Consider the following 18,055-nt stretch of genomic DNA (forward strand, 5'->3'; position numbering starts at 1 on the left):
ATGAAGAGATAAGTTCCCAAATAGGTGAGACTTGCCAAAACAAATAAAAGGAAGTATTTCCACCATTTTCAAATTATATATTGAAACATTTGTAAATGCAGAACAGTTTAATGAAACATCATTTATTTATTCTCCCAACACTCAGAAAGACTTGGTAAATATTTTGGCATTTTTTTTCCTAAATGTCTTTTTTTTACCCAGATCATCTTCCATTTGCTATGGGGTTACATTTAAATAAACCCATCCCATTGTCAGTTGAAAATATCGTTAAGTCAAAAATGCATTTAATACACCTAACCTACCAAACATTACAGCTTAGCTTAGTTTAGCCTACCTTAAACATGCTTGGAAAAATTACACCAGCTTACTGTTGAACAAAATCATCTAACACAAAGCCTATTTTATAACAAAGTGTAGAATAGCTCATGTAACTTATTGAATACTGTACTGAAAGTGAAAAACAGAATGTTTGTTGTGTTATTGGTCGTTTACCCTCATGATCACACGGCTTCCTGGGAGCTGCAACTGGCTGTTACGGTATAGTGTCACCAGGGAGCATCACAGAGCATCTCGCTAGCCTGGGCAAAGGTCACAATTTGAAGTCCAATTCTACTGAGAGTGTATCATTTTGGCACCATCAAAAGTGGAAAAATCTTGTCAAGCCATTGGAAGTGGGGACATTTGAAATCATGTAATATCCATGTTTTCGAGGTTCTGAGTTTTATCTTAATATCTTCTGTTATAGCTATTTTGTTAGATAATTCAAAATTATTAGCATCATCCTTTTAACATCTTCATATGAGCTGACTGTGTGGGTGAGTCAACATTTCAGTAATCATTCCCCTATATTTGTACATTTAGTTTGTATTTGAATTTTCAATGTGAAATATAATGCTGAACTCTACTTCTGTGCTGCTGAAATATTAATTTACAGGTCAAAGGTTATGAGTATTTAAAAGTTCTTGTATGATAACAATAAAGTTGCTTTTCAGAAAAGTTACACCAGTTTAAAATTCCACTAGAAGTATATGATAAACCCCATGTATGAAATCTCATAAGGCTGACCTTTTAGCCTTTTTTGAATTTTGCTAATTTGTTATGAAGGCATGCTGCTTTTGCGTAGGTGATTTTTAGTTACGTGACATGGAAAAAAGGTCACATTCACAAGCCAGTGCTAATACATAAAGAGAAAAAAAGCTGAAGCGTTTGATTTCTATCTTAAACCTGTTTGTCAAATAGAACTTTCAGACAAATGGAATAATAAACATTATTAAGACATAATTAAAGGCCAAGAACAGGATGAAATAATTATTATTTTCCAAATGAATTTAAGTTATATACTGAGACCCTATACATAAAAATGCTAAAACACTCTCAAGGATATTTTGGTGAAGTAAACTGAAGAATTAATTCTATTTTTAAACACATTATAGCTTTAGTTCTAACCACTCTGATCTACTATGGTCTATTATTACTAATGCATTTATACTGACTTTTTCCTAATCTATCTTACAGTTTTTGCTTTTTGTAGGTCAACAATGTTTGCTGTCTGAAAATTTATGAAAAATTCATAGTGACCATTTATATTGCTGTAAGTAGCAAGTGACCGTTTCCTATTTAATGTTTTTCACATTAACATAGACTTTGTCTGATAAGCAATATAGCATGAACGTGGCAATGACGATCACGGTCTGCAGACCAACATGGAACCTGAGCCCTGCCTCTCATAAGCTGTGACACTCAGGGCAAACTCATTAGCTCTCAATTTTGCAATCTATAAAATGGCCATAATAACAGTATCTACTCAAGGGGTTGTTAAAAGCTTAGAAAAGTTTTCTCTTGTTTTTCTCTGTCCCTCCCTCCCTTTTTCACTCCAGAATCTGTTTCTCTCTCCCCCATCCTTCTCCCTTCCTCACTGCTTTTTGCATTTCCTGAGATCTTTGCAAATATTTTATTTTTAAATTCTCCAAGGTATTTGAATAGAATGTGTCTTCCTCAGAGTATAAAGTATTATTTTTATACAATATAAGGAACATTATATTTTAATAATTGAAGATATCATATTATTATAACAAAAATGTCCAGTTGTATCATCTTATTTTATATTTTTTATTTTCTTGATTTCCTTAATATTATCTTTAATTTCTATCATTTGTGTTATGATTTGTCCCACTGGTAATTTGGAGGGTAACTGGTAGTTACATTTATAACTCTAAATAATATGCTTACTTCTTAATGTATCAACCTTAGCTGTTAACAATGTTTGTTATCATGTGACTTGACTACAAACAAAACAAAACAAAACACACACAAAAAAACAGTGTCTGACATCAAATCTCACTCCACTCTGTCATTTATTTTCTAGTGTCCATTTTTGGAACATACTATTTTTTGGTAACAGTGAATTAATACTAAGTTGAATATTATTTTTATACTTTATTTCAAGAATTAAACTTGCTTCCATTTTTAAACAATAATTGTTAGAGCTTTATGATGATTATTTAAATCATTATAGCTCTTCAATGCCATAAATTTCCTACTAAGTTAAAGTATTTCATAAAATTTTCTGTTTATTGTAAACCGACTATAACTCAATAAAAAAACTTAGTTTATTAAAATATTTTTAGAAGGAGCAAAACAGTGGTTTATGTCCCACTTTATTGCATTTTTGATACTGTTTTATATCTGAGTAACCAAATAACTTGGTAACACATGCTTAACTAACAGTTTTTCCCCTCAAAAACTACAGCTAGTGTCACATTACTGTCTCTTAGACAACATTGGTGAGATGTCTGAGAACAGCCCGATTTTTTCTTTTTTACCTTGTAGGTGACTTTCCTCTTTTCTTCTTAAGGATTGTAGGAATCTTCCTTTACCTTAATTTCAAACAATGCACCAGACTATGTCTCAGCCAATCGCTATTAATTTTCCTTAGAATTATCAAAGAAAAAAATAATCAGTCAATCTAAGAAAGAAATGGAAATTTTTATTTGATCCAATTTGAGGATTATAACCAGGAAACAGCATCTCAGAGAGCTCTGAGAACTGTTCTGTCCATTAGAAGTCAAAACACAATTATATAAAATTTTTTGAGACAGAGGGCTGTAGGAATGATGAATTACTGACTGTTTACACAATCCAGATCTAAGTGTCATTATGGCCCCTTACAAGGTCAAGAAGCTAAGTTCTTTTAAGGAGTTGTCTCGCTGACACTAGGAGAATGTTGCTCTTTATGGCTGAGTAGATATTTCTGTCCATGTGCAAGGTTTGGTCGATGCATAATGCAGGTACACAATAGGGAAGGAGGAAGGAGGCCAAAGGGCAGAGAAAAATTTCATATTTCAATTTTTCTTGTCTTGCCCTAAAATGTAAATTTTATTTCACAGAATATAACAAACTCTTTCAGTACAGAACTTCAGATGAATGTTCCATTGCCTGGAACTTTCTTGTACTCATTTTTGAACTTTTCCCTGTCTTCAGAAATGCCAATCATTTATGTATTTGATCAACATTGTCTTCCATAGCTATAATATGTAATCTGCCATTACTTAGGTTCTGGTCTGTAGCTCTACATTGTGTGATATTGTTTCCACTCCATTCTCCTTATTTTAAAAATGCTGATGCTACTCACTGATGTTGCTACCTTAGGTTTAAATATTGAAATGATTTTACTCTGGTCATCAAATGCTTCACTTAATTTTGCCTCATCCCTTTCATCTCTGAGGTCTTTTCTTTCTTTATTCTTATAATTCATTTCAGAGAACTCATAGTCTCTTTAATTTTCTGAAAAGTTCTACACCTTTTTATATTTTTTCTAACTTCTTAGGATATACTTTCAAATGAATACTCCTCATTTGTCCTTTGCATGATATATTCCCTTTTGTCAATTAAATAGAAATTGTACAGTGTTACCACAAGGTTCTTAGTTGCTTCTGTTGTTTTTATATACTCTGTACTTTAGACTCTGAGAAGTTCCATCCATCCTGCTAATTGCTCCAAAATAGTGTTGATGGATTATCTTTTGTTTCCTCTCCCTGTCTAAACAGATGCTGTTGGAATTTTTTCCTCATTCTTTGAACTGAGTGCTCTTCTTAGTTATTCAGTTGCTTGAAGAAGGGTGTAAGTAGAGCCTGAGACAATGGATAGCTGCATTCTGGGTTTATTTCTTCTCATTTTCTTTCCAAATCAGTTGACTTCCTGCCAATGAGCATATCTGGATTTTGTCATCCTTTAGCTTTGCTACATGCAATCTGGTTTGCAGTAATTTCCTTTGAAAATCTTTATAGGCAGAACTCTTCTTACTTCTACACCTGACATCAATCATATTGGTAACTCTGTTAAATTGCAACAGGAATAGTTGTGTCTAAAACAATGTTAGAAGTACTATTACTTCTGCTTCTCCAACTAAGAGGATGAGCCCCACCACGTCCACTGAAGGAGAGCCGGAAAATGAAGAGCGCCTAGTTTGTTGGCATTCCACAAGAGCATAGGCAGAATCTCTTTTAAAAAATCCCTAAGTAAATCATAAAGAAACATGGGATCAAAACACAAAAGAAAGGGGCTTTTTAACTGGTTAAATAACTGTTGACAATTGACAGATGTCAACCTTTCCTAAAAGAAAGAGTTTCAGGGAAATTCTACAGGATCTTATCTTTTTCATGCTCCTATTCTACATCAGTCACTATCTTTCCCTTGAATGTTTATCACAATATTTTCAGAAGACAAGAAGCAGATAAGATGGTGAATATATCAAACATATTGTATTGAAATATGATCTGTGTTTAAAACAAAAATCATAGGAAGAAGTATAAAATGTTGTACTCTAATTTAAACAAATTCCCCAAATGTTTATTGAATGTGGAGGATATGGCTTTGCATCAGAATTAAAAATAAACAATATTTTAAGCTAGATGTGTCTGATTCAACAATGTAATATAAACTTATTTGGCATTAATAGAACTCCAATGGAAAGCCCAAATTTGGGATCTAGAACATGTGGTCCAGATCACTTTATACACATCTGTTTTTGTTTTGTTTTGTGTTTTTTCTGAAACTTCAGTGGCCAGGTGAGTAGGTTTGGAGGGCTTCTGGTACCAGTTACGTACTTACATAAAAATTGAGAATGTTAATGGTATAGTCTAGTTCATGCCTTTGAGGCTTTCACATGACTGTCAAGGTTTATGTCCCTCCTTAGGAACCAAGCGTCACCCTTTAACCTTCTAAGGATTATTGGATGTGACACAACTGCAAGGATGGAATGTCACCATGATACTTAACAGAGTTAAACTGTACAATTTTGTTTCACGAATAATGGGCTTTCATCAGGATGGACAGGTGACTTTTTAAATGAAATGTGTGTTCTCAGCTTGTCTGCTGCCCACTCCTCCACTCTCAGCTGTGGATTCCTGTGAGAGCACAGAAGGGTTGTTAAGGGCAGTTTTGTGCCTTGCAGGGAACAGAAGACAGGTAATACTGCTTTGTGGACCAGTAACACAGCAACACTGGAGAACGTTCCTTACTACAAGATACTGAAGGACCGAGAGGTGGCTAACTTTCTACGGCCTAGACTGAAACTGGGGAATGACACCTTCATAGGGTCTGTAGGAGCCACATGACCAAAATCAAGGATGACACAGAATGATATCACATAATACCATATGTGTTTGTAAGATATGCTCTATCTTGCTATATCCAATGATTCTTTGGAGATTAAAAATAATCCTATATCATAGATGTCTTGCCTGCCAAATCTGTTGCCAGTTAAGTGCTCTTAGTACTAGTCTCTGCTAAACCATTAAGCAGAAAAACTCTTCTCGATTTTCTGCTCATCCGACTGTTAAAATAAACATCAGTGACCAGAATGAGCTGGGAAACAACATGAGAAAAGAGGATAATGGCTAGTGTGAGCAGAGAGCAGATGTCCAATATAATAGAACAATTGAGTTTAAATGACCACCAGATCTAAACTCTATAACTCGCAGATTGAAAGTTAATATAGTTGCTAATTTCAGAATTTTATTAAACATGTAGAAGTAATAATTATTTTTATATTACTTTCTCATTAAATGCTAATAAAGTCTAGACTTAAAAGGTAATTCAAAGTTCTATTTTATTTTACTTTTAGTTTCTTCAATATGATCATGACAGATATTGGGTAAATACTCCCATAAGCATGTGTAAGTGCTCATGAAAAGCTTACAGAGCAACGTTCCATAATTCTAAACACAGTGATTTACAATAAAAGTAATATATGGATAAGAATAATGCTATAAAATGTGTTCTGTTTGAGACTTTTAAAAACATCAATTTAGTTGAATTTATTGTTACATGTTAGATAAAGGAAAGAGTACAAATTAAGCAAAATAATGTAATTTTAAGAAATACATTACAAAGAAAGCAAAACAAAATGAAGGGGGTTAGCTATGACTAGTCATCCATCTAATTAAAAATTAATATACAGTGTGATGAAAAAGGCGTATCGATGACCATATATGTCTACTTGGAAAGCAATTTCACAGTATGGTTCGAGAGCCTTTAAGATTTGAAGTCTCCTTCAGCCAGTAATATTCTAGAAACATAGCCAATGCAAGTAAGTAGAAATACAGTCAAATTGTTAAACATAACTGTTAAATACTGGAAAATAAAAAACACTTGAAAATAAAGCAACTAAATAAATTATTAACTTCCTCCCATGGACCAAATTATTGGTTGGTCATTAAAACAGTATTTTTGAATAATATTTATTGGGAAAGTACCTAAAATAAAATGTTCATCCAAAATAGCATAACATATTTTAGAAGTATGTGTTTTTTAAAAACTGAAATTAATACCTATAGCATTATTAGGTAGTAGGATTACTTATACGTGATTTTAATTGTTTTATTTGTTGTAACGGTATTTTACAGAGTGCCTAACACAGGTACATTACTTTTGTAATCAAAAATATTTGTCAACTGGAAGGAAGATCAAGATGAGCTCACCTCCTCTTAAGAACACATCAAAAATACATCTACATGTGGAGCAGCTCTCTGAAAACAACCTGGGAGCTGCAAGAAAAGTTCTTCTACAATGAAAGCTGTTAAGAAAGATCCACGAAATCAGGTTGGAAGGGAGGAGAGGCAATCCAGCGTGGGCCCACACCCTTAGCAGAGGACACAGAAGAGGAGGGGGATATCATGGTCTCAAGGATCCTCTCGGGGGAGTGAGCAGCTCAAGCCACATCCTGGGCTGCCCAGCCCTAGGGCTTGACACAGAAAGACGAGTTCCCTTAGCTGGTTTGAAAACCAGTGAGACTTGCCGAGGGAGCGGGGAGGCTGTGAGAAACAGACTCCACCCTTGCGTATGCACATGCTTGCTTACTCCTGGGAACAACACAGAGGAAGTAGACTGAAAACTGCTGGGGCTCTGACCAGTTTGCTGAGATCATTTCAGTTCAAACCTTAGCCCACCCTTGATGCTTGCTCCAGCCCCTCTTGCTCGGGCCCTTCACTCAACTAGGGCAGAGGAGCCACTGCCAAGGAGCTTGTGCAGAATTAAAAAGAACAAACCCCACTCAGATCTGACCATGCCTGAACAGGGTGAAAACAGCCATCAGCAGTGAGTGCACAGTGTCTGGGACTCTGAAAAACCTGCCAGAACCATCACAACATGTACTGCAGCCTCCACTGGGCACTCACTCCAGCCCCTCTTGCTTGGGCACTGCTCTCAACTAGGGAGGAGGCTGCTGTCAGCAAGGAGAGTCCACAACTTAGAGGAAACAGAACCAGCTCGGATGCGACCCTCAGGGTTTTCACTCTAGCATCTCGGGTCCTGTCACCACCTGCAATGAGGCTGTGATTGCTACTGAGACAGGAAAAGCCCTGTCTCAAACCTGGCTCTGGCTCTGGCCCCTCTATCTCCATCCCTAACTCCCAAGAACGTGGTAGCTTTCCGAATACCTGGGGGAAGATGTGACCTGTGCTCATTTCAGATCCAGATCTCCCACCACAGCCACTGGGCACATGGAGACAACAGAGCAGCCCCATACAAAAGGGCACCACTTTAAGACCAGGATAGGTAACTGATTTATCTAATTTCATAGAGACAAGGAAAGTTAAAAAATAAGAAGACAGAGACATATGTTTCAAATGAAAGATGATGAAAAATCTCTGAAAAAAACTTAATGAGAAGATAAACAATTTACCAGATAAAGAGTTCAAAGCATTAGTAATAAGAATGCTAACTAAATGTGGTAAAAGAATAGACAAACACAGAATTTTAACAAAGGACTAGAAAATATAAAAAAGAACCAGTCAGAGCTGAAGAATACAATAATTGAAATGAAAAACAAACTACAAGGAATTAACAGCAGACTAGGTGATACAGCAGAACACATAAGTGAACTACAAAACAGAATAATACAAGTCACCTAATCAAAACAGTAAAAAGAAAAAACAATTTTTTTTAAAACTAGCATATTTTAGGGACCTCTTGGATAACACCAAGCATATAAATAATTCACATTATAGGAGTCCAAGAAAGAGAAGAGAGGGAAAAGGGCCAAAAGTGTATTTGGTGAAATTATGGCTGAAAACTTCCCAAAGCTGCAGAAGGAAAGAGATTTCCAGGTATAGGAAGTAAAGAGTCCCAAACAATATAAACCCAGAGATATATACCAAGACATATCACAAATAAAATGGCAAAATCTAAACATAAAGAGAGAATTTTAAAGGCAGAAAGAGAAAAACAAAGAGTCACATACAAGGGGAAGCCCCATAAGGCTATCAACTGATTTCTCTACAGAAACTTTCCAGGCCTGAAGGGAGTGGCATGATATCTTTAAATTGCTAAAAAGGAAGAACTTTCAACCTAGGATACTCTACCCACCAAGATTATCATTTAGAGTTCAAAGAGAGATAAAGAACAAGTGAAAACCTGTAAAGAACTTACCAAACAAGTGAAAAAGCTCATCAATACTAAACTGACCCTACAAGAAGGATTAAGCGGTCTTATTTAAACGGAAAAGAAAAAGCTACAGAAAGAAGAATTTACAGAAAAGGAAAAATCTCACTAGTAATGGCAAATACACAGTAAAGGCTGTGGATCAACCACTTAAATAAACTACTATGATGGTTAAAAGACAAAAATGTGAACTCACCTATAAGTACAATAAATAGTTAAGAGATAGACATGAAGATGTGAAATATAACACCAAAAGCATAAAATGAGGGGAAGGGGAGTAAAAAATGTAGATCCTGTAGAATGTGTTTGAACTTAAATGACTATCAATTTAAAACAAGTAGATATAGTTATAGGTCAACATAACAAGTAGACATAGATCATTACATATAGTTATAGGTCAACATATGCATTCACTTCTGGATCTGAAGTGAGCATGGGTCACATCTTCCCCTGGGGTATTCTGACAAATCAAAGACCTATTATGGTGCGGGGAGTATGTAGCTCAGTGGCAGAGTGCATGCTTCTGCATAAGGTCCTGGGTTCAATCCCCAGTACCTCCGTTAAAGCAATCTAATTATCTGACCCACCTCAATACTCAAAAACCTACTATAGATACAGAAAAACTAGAGATAAAGGAACACGAGAATAACAATTGAAAAAAACCTTCAAACTACAGTGGAAAAGAGCAAAAGAAGAAGAAAAGAACAGAGAAACAGTACAAAAATACAGAATATAACAAAATAGTAATAAGCATATACCTAGTGACAGACTTGAAATGTCAATGGACTAAATGCTCCAGTCAGAAGAAACAGGGTGGCTGACTGGGTAATAAAAAAACAAGAGCCATATATGCTGCCTACAAGAGACTCACCTCAGAGTTAAAGACACACATAGCTTAAACATAAGGGGATGAAAAAAGATTTTCCACGTCAGTAGAAATAAAAAGAAAGCTGAGGTGGCAATACTCACATCAGACAAAGTAGACTTGAAAACAAAGTCTATAACAAAAGACAAAGATGGACATTATATAAAGGATAAAAGATTCAATACAAGAACAGGATACAATATTTCTCAACTTATATGCATCTAATATAGGGACACATAAATACATAAAGCAAATATTAACAGACATGAAGGGAGAAATTGACAACAATGCAACAACAGTTGGGGACTTAAACATGCCACTTACATCAATGGACAGATCATCCAGACAGAAAATCAATATGGAAATATTAACCTTAAATAACACATTAGACCACTTGGACTTAGTAGATAACTGTATGACATTCCACTGAAAAACATCAACATACAAATTCTTTTCAAGTGCACCTGAAACATTCTCCAAGACAGATCGCATATTAGGTCACAAAATAAATCTTAACAAATTTAAGAGGATAGAAATTATATCAAGCGTTTTTTCCCAACCACAACAGTATGAAACTGGAAGTCAATTATAGAAAGAAAAATGCCAAAAACACAAAGACATTGAGACTAAAGAATATGCTACTACAAAACTAATGAGTCAATGAAAAAATCAAAGAGGGAATTAAGAAATACCTCAACACTATTGAAAATAAAAACAAAACTTTCCAAAGTCTATGGGATGCAGGAAAAATAGTTCTAAGAGGAAAAGTTTATTGCAATATAGATCTAATTCAAGAGGTAAGAAAAATCTCAAATAAATAACCTAACCCATCATCTAAAGGAATTAGGAAAAGAACAAAACTCAAAGTCAACAGAAAAAAGGAAATATTAATCAGAAAGGAAATAAATAAGAGAGCCCAAAAAATAGATCAGTGAAACCAACAGCTGCCTTTTTAAAAATGTAAACAAAATTGATAAGCCTTTAGGCTGACTCATTTAAGAAAAAAAGAGAGAAGACAGAAACAAAAAAATGAAAGAGGAGAGATTACAACTATTATCACAGAGATACAAGAAATCACAAGGCAACAACACTACAAATAGTTATGTACCAACAAATTCAACAATCTAGAAGAAATGACATGGAAATTTCTAGAAACATACAATCTTCCAATACTAAATCAGAAACAAACCCATCCTTCTCAAACTATTCCAAAAATCCAATGAAAAGAATCACTATTCTAGAAGATTGTCATTACCCTGATATCAAAATCAGACAAAGACACTAAAAAAAATAAAATTACAGGCAAAAGCTTTGATGAATACAGGTGCAAAAGTCCAGGTGCAAACTGTATTCAACAATATTTAAAAATGATCACGCAACACGATCAAGTGGAATTTATTCCAGGGATACAAGGATGATTCACTATTTGCACATCAATCAATGTGATACACCACATTAACAACAACAAAAAAAGAATAAAACTTGTCTCAGTTGATGCAAAAAACTTTTGACAAAATGCGGCATACATTCATTATAAAACCTCTCAGCAAAATTGTTATAGAGGGGCCATATCTCAACATAATAAAGGTCACTTATGGGATACCCACACACATGGCAAACCCTAATACTTATTGCTGTAAAGTGGAAAATTCTTCCTCTAAAACCTGGAACAAGACAAGGGTGAACACTCTTACCACTTTAATTTAACATAGTATTGGAGGTCAGAGTGACAACATTCAGAAAAGAAAAATAAATAAAAGCATTTAAATTTGAAAAGAAGGAGTAAAACTATCACTATTCACAGATGACATGTTGTTATATACAGAAAACTCCGAAGTCTCCACCAAAAAACTATTAAAACTCATAAATGGATTAGGTAAAATTGATGCATACAAGATCAATATACAGAAATCTGTTGCTTTTCTATACACTAACAAGGAACAATCAGAAAGAGAAAGCAAGAAAACAATCCTGTTCAAAATTACTTCAAAAGAATAGAATACGTAGGAATAAACACAACCAAGGAGGTGAAAGACCTATACTCTGAAACCTGTAAAACTTTGGTGAAGAAAATTAAAGATTATACAAAGAAGTGAAAAAATATTCCAAGTTCATGGTTGGAAGAATAAATACTGTTAAAATGTCCATCCTACCCAAAGCAATCTACAGATTTAAGGCAGTTCCTTTCAGAGCACCATGACATTTTTCACAAAACTATTTGTTTTTCAGAACAAATAATCTGAAAACTTATCTGGAACCATAAAGACCCTGAATAGCCAAAGCAATCTTGAGAAAAAAGAATAAATGCTGGAGGTATCATGTGCCCTGACTTCAGACTATATTACAAGGCTACAGACACCAAAACAGTATGGTACTGGCACAAGAACTGACACATAGATCTATGGAACAGAATAGACAGCCCAGAAATAAACCCACGCCCTTATGGTCAATTAATCTACGACAAAAAGGTATACATATTCAATGTAATATTAGTCAGTCATAGAACATGTGACAACATGCATGGACCTAGACGGTATTATGCCAAGTGACATAAGTCAGAGAAAGACAAATACTTCATGTTTCACATATATGTGGAATCTAAAATATAAAACAATGGAAAAAAGGTAACAAAACAGAAGAAGACTCATAGATACAAAGAACAAATAGGTGTTTGCCAAAGGGGCAGGGGGTGGGAGTGGGGGTGATGAGTGAAATAGCTGAAAAATAATAAGAGATACAAACCTACAGTTACAAAATAAATGGGTAACAGGGATGAAATGTGCCACATGAGGAATATAGTCAATAACATTCAAATATCTTTGTATAGTGATAAATGGTAATGGCTTATGAGGATCATTTTTTAATGTATAGAAATATCCAATCACTAAGTTGTACATCTGGAACTAACACAGTACTGTAGGCAAATAATACTTCACTAAAGGAAAAAAGCTGATCAGTGTAACGTGTAATCAGTGCAGTGTAGAAGAGCTCAATTTGGAGTTAGGTCTGGCAAAGAATAAATATTCCCTCCTCCTCATGGAATTAGTGTGTTTTAATAAGTATTTCCTTTCCAAGTAAGAGGGAGATAAGATGTATCCCTGCTTTATTTATGATGATTTACTTGCTTTGTCACTTTATTGTTTTAAGGAAAAATGCTAGTGAAATATTGAGTTTTTATGTAAGTACTTTCTGATAATCTACCACGTGTACAACCCTAATTTGAAAACTGAGAATACGTAATAGAAAAGCATATGTGGACAATTTCACTAATAAAAAAAGGTAAAGGATAATGGTGAAGAAAATGAAGAAAGAATGTTACTCTAGGAAAGTTAGAGAGAAAAAAGAGAGTTCAAATAACTGAAAGAAAGCTGGATAAAGAAAGCACTTCCCTCGAGGGGTAGATATACAGTGAAAATGGTAGTTCACCATAAGCTTTCTAAAGGAGGCTGATGTATGAAAACCTGAGGTCAATGAAGAGACTCTGAAATATTAGGGTAAATGAAAAAATACTTTTTTTACCAGAGAGAAAGCCTGAACAATAGAAAAAATTATTTTTAAACAAATGCAAATAATATGCAATAATAAAATATGAAGAAAAAAATAAAGTACTCTCTAAGGTACAGATTCCTCAGGAGAAAAACCATTTGATAACATCACTACTTTGTACTTAATGCAATTTGTTTAAAAATAATTTTATGTATTATTTATGGAATAAATTCAGGGTAGTTGCAATATATACTCTGCTTACTGAGTGGTGTTTGTGGATGCCGCAGCCCTGGTAGCCTCTAGTTAACCATCTCTTCCACCACATATCTCCCTGTTCATATCAGCATGATCTTTCCACTACATTGGTTTCATGTCAATCACCATCAATACTGCGCAGTTTCCATTAGTCTTTCAATTAGTGTTTCAACTTGAGGATTTCTTTGGGGGAAGTACTTCACAATTTCACTCTTGCATAAGAACCAACCATAAGAGCTATTTTAGTTCTTTCAGAAAAAGCAATCTAGATCATCTATCAGGTGACAGTGAATTAGTTCAAAGTTACATGACACATTGATAGCAAAAATACAGCATTATAAGAATTTAGGATCTCAGATAGCCATCTTAATTGGAACTAAAACTCCACTGGTGAACCATCTGCTTCTTTTATGATCATTCTCATTTGGGTTAGCTTTTAAAAATCTTTATTTTCAAATCACACTTTATTTTACCTCCTTGTAGAATAATAGTATGTGACAATGACTCTAAAATACTCCTGGGCATGTATCTGGAAGGAACTCAAATTTGAAAAGACACATGAACCCCAATGTTCGTATTGATACTATATACAATAGCCAAGACATGGAAACAACCTAAATGTCCATCAATAGATGACTGGATAAAGAAGCTGTGGTATATTTATACAATGGAATACTACTCAGCCATAAAGAAGAATAAAATAATTTGCAGCAAAATGGATGGAGCTGGAGATCTTTATTCTAAGTGAAGTAAGGCAGAAAGATAAAGAAAAATACCATATTATTTCACTCATATGTGGGATCTAAAAAAAAAAGAAGACACTAATGAACTTATTCACAAAAGAGAAACAGACTCACAGACTTAGTAAACAAACTTATGGTTACCGGGAGAAAGGGGGTAGGGAAGATAAATCAGGAGCTCAAGATTTGCAAATATTAACTATTACATATAAAATAGATAAATGATAGGTTTCTTCTGTATAGCACAGGGAACTATATTTGATATCTTGTAGTAACTTACAAGGACTAGGAATGTGAAAATGAATATACGTATATTCATGCATGACTGAAGCAATGTGCTGTACACCAGAAATTGACACATTGTAAAGCTGACTATACTTCAATTAAAAAATATGAGCTATTAATAATCTACCTAGTTTTAAGACACAATGCCACATTTTCCTGAATAAAATTTTTTCTATTCTTAGAACCTGCAGAGAACACTGTGGTATTTACCACTATCTAGTTTATATGATGGTCATCCACTTATTTTTTTTTTTTATTTCTCCTTCTAGACTTTAAATTTCATGATGGCAGCCTTTTCTTTGAATCCTCTGTAGTGCCTAGTATGGTATCTTGCCTTACTTAAGCTCTCAGTAAACATTTATAAATACTTCTTTTAACAAATGTAAATGCTTTTTTCTGAGATGACTCACAATATGCACAAAATCCAAAGACACTATTCCCTAGAGAAATTCAGTCTAATTTAAAAGTATTACTATTAAAATAGCAATGATAGTACAGTAAGATTTTATATAATGCTCTTGTAGGCAAAAGGATTTTTTAAAGGTGATAGGCATAGAATTCTATTGTTAATATAATGAAATACATTAAAGTCAATTATATATTTCTATTTCTAGCTTTAAAGGCAACAAAGCTTCTATTTATACCTCGCACTATTAAGATTATCTAACATCACAGGAAATATTTTCAAACAATTGACTATATTCTCAACGATAACATGGAGTACAAATATCAAAGTTAAACAGCATTTTGTACAGTTTTAATCTTATAAATGTTCTAAATTCTCCTCTATCTCTATACTTAATATTTTTGATGCCAAAAAAACCTCCCACCATTGTTTTGTATTGATGCATGCTGAATTCATTGTTTTATTAATGCCAAATGAAAAGTCAAGAAACTTGAATGATCCTGTGGTAAAATTCAAACACATCAGACTGAGGGAACTGGATGATCTGATGGTCATGACAGATAATGCACTGAATCAATTCTAGCCAGGGCAGTTAGAACTGAGAATCCCCACCTCTGTGGTTTATTTGAAATGAATCGTTGTTGAGAAATCCTGTCATCCCATGTCATTATTTTAAGATTTCTCTTTATAAAGAGTTCATGGATTAAATAAGCATCCTCTTTTCCAAAGCATATGTTTACAGTGACATTGTCATCACAGTGGGGAAGCTTCACCATATGGTGTGCACTAAATGAGGCTAGACTTTAGACCATGGACTTCCAAACCCTGGGGATGCAGGGGAAATGGAAGAGGGCAGTCTTTTCCATGTTAGCCCTGATAATGAAGGCTACTTATTGTATCTGTAAAGAAAGGAAAAGGATGAAAATATATGATGTTTTGACTTGGTATATGGGTCAGGTGGGGTGAGGAAAGTAAATGAGACTAAATAAAAAGTCACTTTGAAATTTAAAAGGCTGATTTTGAACAAAGTGAAAAATGGCAAAGTATTCTTAAGGGACAGAATGAAGAGAGCAGGAAATTATTTTAAAAACATAGGAAATCATGCTATCTGCACTTCTGCAAATTTCGTTCACCACTGCATTAAAAATGTACATTTCATGAGCATTATCTAATTATAATAAACATGAAAATGTTACACTACTAGGCATTCCATGTGGGGAATCATCTAATAAAAGCAACTGATGGAATGCAAGATGGTATTTGCCTTTTTCTTTTTTGTGTTGGAAGTTGCTCAGTTTGTATTCCAAAATTGTCTGCTTCACATTTACTGGATGCCAGATGTACTCAATAGTTAAGAGCCAGTGTTCAGAGTTGCACACAGGCATGGTAACAGAGGTGTGAGGCAGAGACGCCTCTGGGCTGATGTGGAATACTCAGCTGTCAGGTCTTCTGGTGGCATTCCATGTCAGGCTCTGGAAATCGTCTTTTATACTTCCCTGTTTCTAAATCACCTTGAATATATAAAATAATGTCTATGTGCTTTTTTTTTCAGGATTTGAGTTTATGGAGAATAGTTGAAGTAAATAAGGTTAGCGTTTACTGTGATATTTAAATCGTAAATAAAAAAATCTGAGAAGTTGTTCATGTTGGTCCATATTCAAAGTCGAAGTCTGCTCTTAGCCACTCACACAATTTCAGGTGCAGGGATAGCAAGGGTCACTTCAGGGGACCATTTGGCTGGGAGGCTCCGTGTGGAAGGCTGCCACAGCCCAGCCAAGCAAGAAGCAGCAGTCTCTTCTCATGCCTCTAATGATCTGTGAAATGGCCTGAATCCAGGACAAGACTCACCTCTGTGAGTCCCACAGAATTACAAAATGTTCTTCCTAGTTTTTCCTTTGTCAAAAATGTAATTTCCACAATTCTGATTTCAATTTTACTTAGCCAGTTCTCCTAAAGGAAAACCAATGAAATTTATAACGTATATTCTTATGCTTGGCACCTACTGTGGAACAGTCATTTACCAGCACGATGACATATCTTCTTTATATTGTCTCCCCCCACCGCTTAAAATACTGGTTTTTGCTCCCAAGTCACAAATTATCTATTTCTTAGTACTGTTGTAATTCAAATACTGACATTTTACTTTACTTTTAGCAGTTAATTTCCTACACAGAGGTTAATTCCCCTGGTTCTATTTTGTGTTTCAAAGAAAATGAAAGATATTTATTTATTTCTGAAGTCTCTGATACTGTTACTTTAGGGAACAGTTAAATATGACTCCTGTATTTGCAGATATTTGAGAAAAAGACATAAGTTGTAGTTTTAACTGGCGATACACTTATCAGAAACCCTGTATAGCAACCAATTTCCAAATGTCTCACTTTAGAAACATTGTGAAGTACCATCCATGTGTGAGGTATTATTATCACAGCTAATCGGACAGAGCTATTCATATTCCGCAAGTCTCAGCTCAAAATTACACATGCAGAAATCACGTAATAAAATATTGGTGCGTGCACTACAGAGTGTGTACTTTTTGCAATAGATTTTGGGAAAACTTTTCCAACACTCACCTATATCTAGAATATCTGTCAATGTTTTATTTTTCACAATCATGCAGCCAGTCCAGAAGATTATTTTCCATCTATTACATAATAAGTCCATACGGCAACATAGGAAATCTGGGGACTGTCAGAATCTGAGTGGCAACTTTTAAGCCTGGTTAGTCTTTTGTGGAATATTAAAACCAGCCTGGAATCTGGAGTCAAAAGATTTGGGTTTGGAGTCTAATTACTGGCTGACAGACCTTGGGTAAGTGGCAGAGCAGTGAGAGTCACAGCCAGATGATCCATGCATCAGGCACCACGCGAGGCATTTTACAGGCAAAATGTCCATCAGAGCTCGCTGGAGCCCTGCACGTTACTACCACTGTACCAGTCTTGCAGATCAGGAAAATCAGAAAAGGATCAACAATCTGCCTCAGGCCATGATGTCTGGGAAGGGGCAGACACCATGTGCAACTTAAGAGCACAAAGCACCAGGCTAGTGTTAGGAGTCTTAAGTTCCAGACTAATATTT

The 18,055-nt window shown here is 34.8% G+C and overlaps 1 protein-coding gene across 3 annotated transcripts in view; it reads right to left on the reverse strand.

Moving 5' to 3' along the window:
* The window catches only part of GRIA4 (glutamate ionotropic receptor AMPA type subunit 4), a 439,401-nt gene that overhangs the window by 398,336 nt on the left and 23,010 nt on the right, over positions 1–18,055 (reverse strand). The gene's annotated exons all lie outside the window — the stretch shown is intronic.

Source organism: Vicugna pacos, chromosome 10, assembly GCF_048564905.1.
Source record: "Vicugna pacos chromosome 10, VicPac4, whole genome shotgun sequence".
Lineage (NCBI taxonomy): Eukaryota > Metazoa > Chordata > Mammalia > Artiodactyla > Camelidae > Vicugna > Vicugna pacos.